Source organism: Lepisosteus platostomus, chromosome 5 (genome assembly GCF_059453375.1).
Source record: "Lepisosteus platostomus isolate fLepPlt1 chromosome 5, fLepPlt1.hap1, whole genome shotgun sequence".
In the NCBI taxonomy this organism is placed as follows: Eukaryota; Metazoa; Chordata; class Actinopteri; order Semionotiformes; family Lepisosteidae; genus Lepisosteus; species Lepisosteus platostomus.
In genome coordinates this window covers 68592163-68598162 of record NC_142615.1, presented here as the reverse complement: position 1 = coordinate 68598162, position 6000 = coordinate 68592163, and the positions used below count along the sequence as shown (strand labels likewise).

Below are 6000 nucleotides of genomic sequence, written 5' to 3'. Positions count from 1 at the left end.
GTTATTGTAACCAGCTTCTGATGGCTCCCGACGTGGGCGAGAATAAAGCCTTGTCTGTTTCTGAAGCCCTTCCTGTGTGTCCTTTCATTCCTTCATTCCTGTAGATAAGCGCTTCCATCTTATACTCTCTATTAACCCAGTTCTAAAAGTGTGCTTGTTTACTCCGGTATCGAGCGTCTTCGCAGACGAGCTTGAAACTGTCACTTCTCTCACAGAGCGCTGTCTACTGTAGAAACGTCCGGTATCATGGTCAGAGGGAGCAAGGAGCACGTGAAAACATTTCCCAAATAACCACATGTAAGACTTTGATGCTTAAAATGTTCAGGGAGAAATGGAAGACTGGTGTGTATTTTTTCTTTAAAATACCGAGACATAATATGTTTATGTTCCTAAATTAATATCGTTTATGACCTTCAGATGCGTTATGCTCCTATTCCTTTCATGCTCAACTACTAAAATTTCCCTTTAGTGGTAAAATTCCATATAAATATTCAATACTAAGCGGATTAAAATGTGCACAGTTAAGAGATCAAATGATGAAATCTTTCCACGACCGACCAACGCACCACGAGCGCCCCTGTCGGTCATTTTGGCCGGCCAATCACGTACCGCGGTATGACGTAATGATTTCCGTGGCTGAATCTGTATATGGCGCCTTTCTGGACACTCCACTCAACGCGCTTTACAGGATACGAGGACTCCCCTCCACCAACACCGAGGTTATTGGTGATGTAAGTGTGATGGGTTTGAGGTGAAATTGTGTATAAGTGTCTTTTTATCTTTGAGCTCGGGGTGTTAAACTTAATTTTATATAGCGCATTAAAGGTGGCTTCTCAAAGCGCTTTACAGGATGACAATAATAAATAAGAAGAATACACAAGATAAAACACAATTACAATACACAGAGTAGACTTTGGATGGTGGTATTAAGAGCAGAGGGGTGAAGAATGGAACCAGTGAAGTAAAGGCTTTTCTGAAGAAGAGGGTTTGAGTCTGCATTTGAAGGAGTTTAGAGAAGGTGACTCTCTGATATCCTTGGGGAGAGAGTTCCAGAGCTTGGGTGCAGAACAGGAGAAGGCCCTGTCACCCCAAGAGTGTAGATGGGCTTGGGGGACAGTAAGTAGAGCAGAATTAGCAGAGCGAAGGTTGTGAGGTGGAGAGTAGGGCGATAATAGTTCAGACAGGTACTGAGGTGCCAAGCCATGCAGAGCCTTACAGGTGAGTGTGAGGATTTTAAAGTCCACACAGAATTTAACTGGATGCCAGTGCAGGGTCTCCAGGATAGGAGTGATGTGGTCACTTGCACCAGACCTGGTCAGGATTCTGGCTGCTGAGGTTTGGACAGACTGCAGTTTGTTCAGAGTAGATTTTGATACCCCATGCAAGTAGAGCATTACAGTAGTCAATTTGAGAGAATACAAATGTGTTGATCAGCTTTTCAGCCACAGTTAGTGCTAGCATAGGGGGTAGTCTAGCGATATTTCTAAGGTGAAAAAAACATGTTTTGACGATATGCTGCACATGTGGGTCGAATGTTAAACCAGAATAGAATATCACTCCAAGGTTTTTCAGTTGTGATTGAAGCTCAAGTACAGAGCCATCTACAGACAGGGTTACAGGACTGGCTTTACGAAGTTGATGGGGGGTGCCAATAAGCATGACTTCAGTCTTGTCACAGTTAAGATGAAGGACGCTTTGAGTCATCCAACTTTTTACGTCAGAGATGCAATTAGAATAGAGACAGCCACATCAGTGTCAGGTTTGGTATGGATGTATAGTTGAGTATCATCAGCGTAAAAATGAAAGCTGAGGCCATGTGATCTTAAAAGCTGACCAAGTAGGAACATGTAAATGCTGAAGAGCAAGGGGCTCCATATTGAGCCCTGAGGAACACCAGACTTGACAAGACCAATTTCAGACCTGTACCCATTCAGAGAGACAAAGTGACAGCGATCGGTGAGGTAAGATTTGAACCATTTGAGGGCAGTGTCAGAAACTCCAAACAGTCTCAGGACGAGAAAGTAAGATGTCATGGTCAACAGTGTCAGAAGCGGCACTGAGATCAAGAAGGAGGAGTATAGGGAGGGAACCAGAATCGGAAGCTATTAGATGATCGGTGGTGATGTAACTGGAGTGTGACAGCACGTTCTAGACTTTTAGGAAGAAAGGGTCAGTTGGAGATGGGGTGAAAATTAAGTTTGTCGAGAGCCATGTTAGGCTTTTTTGGCACAGGGGTAATGGCAGCAGTTTTGAGGACCGTTGGTACAACACCAGTGCTCATGGATTCATGTATAATATTGAGGACAATGGGACAGAGAGAAGAACAGGACTGGAATAAAGTGGTGGGAATGGGATCTAAAATAGATGTGGTGGGTTTCATGCGTCTAACTAGTTTGTTGAGGGATGCTGAGTCAAGAAGAGAGAAGCTGGAGAGAAGGGAACCAGAGAAGTTGGATGAGGAGGTAGGAGGTATGGAAATATGTGCAGTGGAGAGAATGTGATGTGCGTGTCGAAGATAAAATTGTGTAAAAGTGTCTTTTTATCATTGAGGTTGGGGGGTTTGAGGTGAAATTGTGTAAAAGTGTCTGTTTATTATTGTGCTCCAGGGGTTTGTGGTGAATTTGTGTAAAAGTGTCTTTTATTGAGCTCGAGCTGTTTGAGGTGAAATCGTGTAAAAGTGTCTTTTTATCATTGTGCTCGGGGTGTTTGTGGTGAAATTGTGTAAAAGTGTCTTTTCATTGTGCTCTGGGGGGTTGTGGTGAAATTGTGTAAAAGTGTCTTTTATTGAGCTCGGGCTCTTTGAGGTGAAATCGTGTAAAAGTGTCTTTTTATCTTTATGCTCACGGTGTTTGAGGTGAAATCGTCCAAAAGTGTCTATTAATGAGCTCAGGGGGTTTGTGGTGAAATTGTGTAAAAGTTTATCATTGTGCTCGAGGGATTTGTGGTGAAATTGTGTAAAAGTGTCTTTTTATCATTGAGCTCGAGGGGTTTGAGGTGAAATTGTGTAAAAGTGTCTGTTTATCATCGAGGTAAAATTGTGTAAAATACTTTTTATCATTGAGCTCGAGGGGTTTGAGGTAAAATTGTGTAAAAGTTTATCATCATGCTCGAGGGGTTTGTGGTGAAATTGTGTAACAGTGTCTTTGTCATTGTGCTCGGGGGTTTTGTGGTGAAGTTGTGTAAAAGTGTCTTTTTATTATTGAGCTCGGGGTGTTTTGAGGTGAAATTGTGTAAAAGTGTCTATCATTGAGGTAAAATAATATTTTTATCATTGTGCTTCATGGGGTTGTGGTCAAATTGTGTAAAAGTGTCTTAATAATTGAGCTTGGGGGGTTTGTGGTGAAATTGTATAAAACTGTATTTTTATTATTGTGTTCGGGGGGTTTGTGGAGAAATTGTGTAAAAGTGTCTATCATTGAGGTAAAATTGTGTAAAAGTGTCTATCATTGAGGTAAAATTGTGTAAAAGTGTCTTTATTATTGTGCTCGGGGTGTTTGAGGTAAAATTGTGTAAAAGTGTCTGTTTATCATTGAGGTAAAATTGTGTAAAATACTTTTTATCATTGAGCTCGGGGGGGGTTTGGAGAAATTGTGTGAAAGTGTCTATCATTGAGGTAAAATTGTATTTTTATCATTGTGCTCGATGGGGTTGTGGTCAAATTGTGTAAAAGTGTCTTAATCATTGAGCTTGGGGGGTTTGTGGTGAAATTGTATACAACTGTATTTTTATTATTGTGCTCGGGGAGGAATGTGGTGAAATTGTGTAAAAGTCTCTTTATCATTGTGCTTATGGGGTTGTGGAGATATTGTGGTTTTTGGGTGTGAAAGTCTTATTGTTCACACGTTGCTGCTGTGATGTGGCCTTTCGCCTGTAGGTGGCGCTCTCTCCAGTCATTTTTAAATGTACCAGTCCTGATGGATGACTGTACACATCCTCAGTCAAGGGGAATATCTAATTAGTTACTCTCCAAATAGCATTTTTGTATGAAACATTTAAAGAAATCGACAACCACTTTTCAAAACGCACTGAAGAAAGATGTGAAGACGGGGGTTTGAATTTAATCCTTTCTGTAGGGGGTTTAGACTTCTAAGTCACAAGCTGGGGTTTATGGCAGGAAAGGGGGTTAACTGATAAGGATTGCAGATGCAAGCTAGGAACCCCCCTGGGTGTAATGTTAAACTGACCATTTGCCCAGAACATCGTAAACTGGCCAAATACCATGAACCCCCCTCTTTACCATCAGACCGAGTGACGTCAGAAACGGAGAAGAAAACACTATATAACCCAAAAGTTTGTAACAGTACGTTGAACAATACTTCGGTTTTGTTGTTTCTTGCGGGAAACAAGACTTCGGCTTTATTGTTCCTTGCATGCAATAAACTCATCTGTTTTACTTCATCTCGGGATCAAGAACCTTATTTCTTCTGTTACAACAGCACAATAACACAGACTGGTATGTTTGACAACGAGTAAATAAGAGAAAGGCGAAACGAGAATTCACCATCACTTTCTGCATGTTTACCGTGACCTGTCCTGATCATGAGAAGTCTCAGACGCATCTCTTCACCAGACAGTTTAATTCAGCAGTTCTACATGGGACCGGTGTGAGAGTATGTAGGGAAAACCGGTTCAGGGACGCCAAATATGTAATCATAGTGGCTCTCTGAAGGCACCAGTTCTGTAGGGTTTGGGCATTTACTGAGACAATTATTAATTGTAGCAGTAAATCACAAAGTTGATTCTTTTGGTGGCTTTAGAATCCAACCATGCGATATAACTCAAACAACGCACACACACAGGTACTAATACACGAGGATACATTTATTAATACATAGAATATGCATATAAACCTAACAGATCTTATCGAGAGGGTTATCAGAATACAAAAGGTATATTCGGTCAGTTACAAAGAGTTATACATATCAAGAGGACATACGTTCAGTATATCATTCATTAAGACCGTTTCATAAACGAACTTGGTTATAACTTCTACATTAGATACTCAAACAAGTACATAACTCTTAGGAATTAAATTGATATCAACTGGTTTGGATAACAATTGAATTCTCGAGCTTTAATGCATTGAAGTTGAATACTCATCCAATCTCTGGGGATTCAGATCTCCTGCGGACTCAAAGAAACAGTTGCAGGCTGTTGCTGTCCAATCCGCGCTCTCTGGCTCCGTGCCAGGCTGTGCTGTGCGGCTTGCGACGGTGCGCTGCTGATGCTCATTGGCTTTAACTAGCAAAGTTTGTGCACAGGAGAAAAGATGACTGTGGGTCCCAGCAAGTCAGGAAGAGGACCGGTTCGTTCCTGATGAAGAGCTAGTTCTGAATAGTAATTCAGCTGTCCACAGTTCCGACCTGTTCACGAGGCCTGCTGCTGGTTACTCTCTGGCAACCTCAACTCTAGACTCTTAGAACAAAGGAAAGTTCTGGCACTCGGACACACTGGCCGTTCCGTGGTTGTCCGGGCTGAGTCTCAGGATGGTCAGGAGGCGCGCTGCGAGAATGTCCTGCCCTTGGGAGCCTTCTGCTCCTGGGCCGTCCTGCCCTGGAATTCTCACAGAATCTTGTTGAATCTGAATCTGAATCTGAATCTCACAGGCTCTCTGTGTTGCCTGTTTTTACCTGGAGGAACTTCAGCTCATTGATTGGCTGAAAGTTCCATGGGCATCAGAGTCCCACGTGGGTTACTCGGCCCTACCAGTCCCTGATTGGTTGAGCAAGGTGAGATATGAGTCGCTTACTCCTGACACTTAGGAATGCAGTCCAGATGTCCAACTGGCACTCCCTAGACAGATAGGCGCCAATGGATGACCATTGATCATGATAGCCAGGCTTAGCTAAGTGCATCCCCCTTTGGGAGCTGTCCTTATCAAAAGAAAACATCTTGCATGAATGGTTTCTCTGTGGCTGCACCACAGAGATGAACAGAGAAATGGGGCCTCATTTGGGAAGCTCAGAAACACTTAGTTCTGCCTTATTATCAAGCCTCGCC

General features: G+C 42.5%; 3 protein-coding genes across 6 annotated transcripts in view; 1 reads left to right on the top strand and 2 right to left on the bottom strand.

Moving 5' to 3' along the window:
* The window catches only part of LOC148671873 (uncharacterized), a 641462-nt gene that overhangs the window by 96366 nt on the left and 539096 nt on the right, over window positions 1-6000 (top strand). The gene's annotated exons all lie outside the window — the stretch shown is intronic.
* Window positions 1-6000, bottom strand: part of LOC148671881 (GTPase IMAP family member 8-like) — a 423522-nt gene that overhangs the window by 76540 nt on the left and 340982 nt on the right.
* LOC148671901 (uncharacterized) overlaps window positions 1-6000 on the bottom strand; it is a 122966-nt gene that overhangs the window by 36549 nt on the left and 80417 nt on the right. The window lies entirely within an intron of this gene.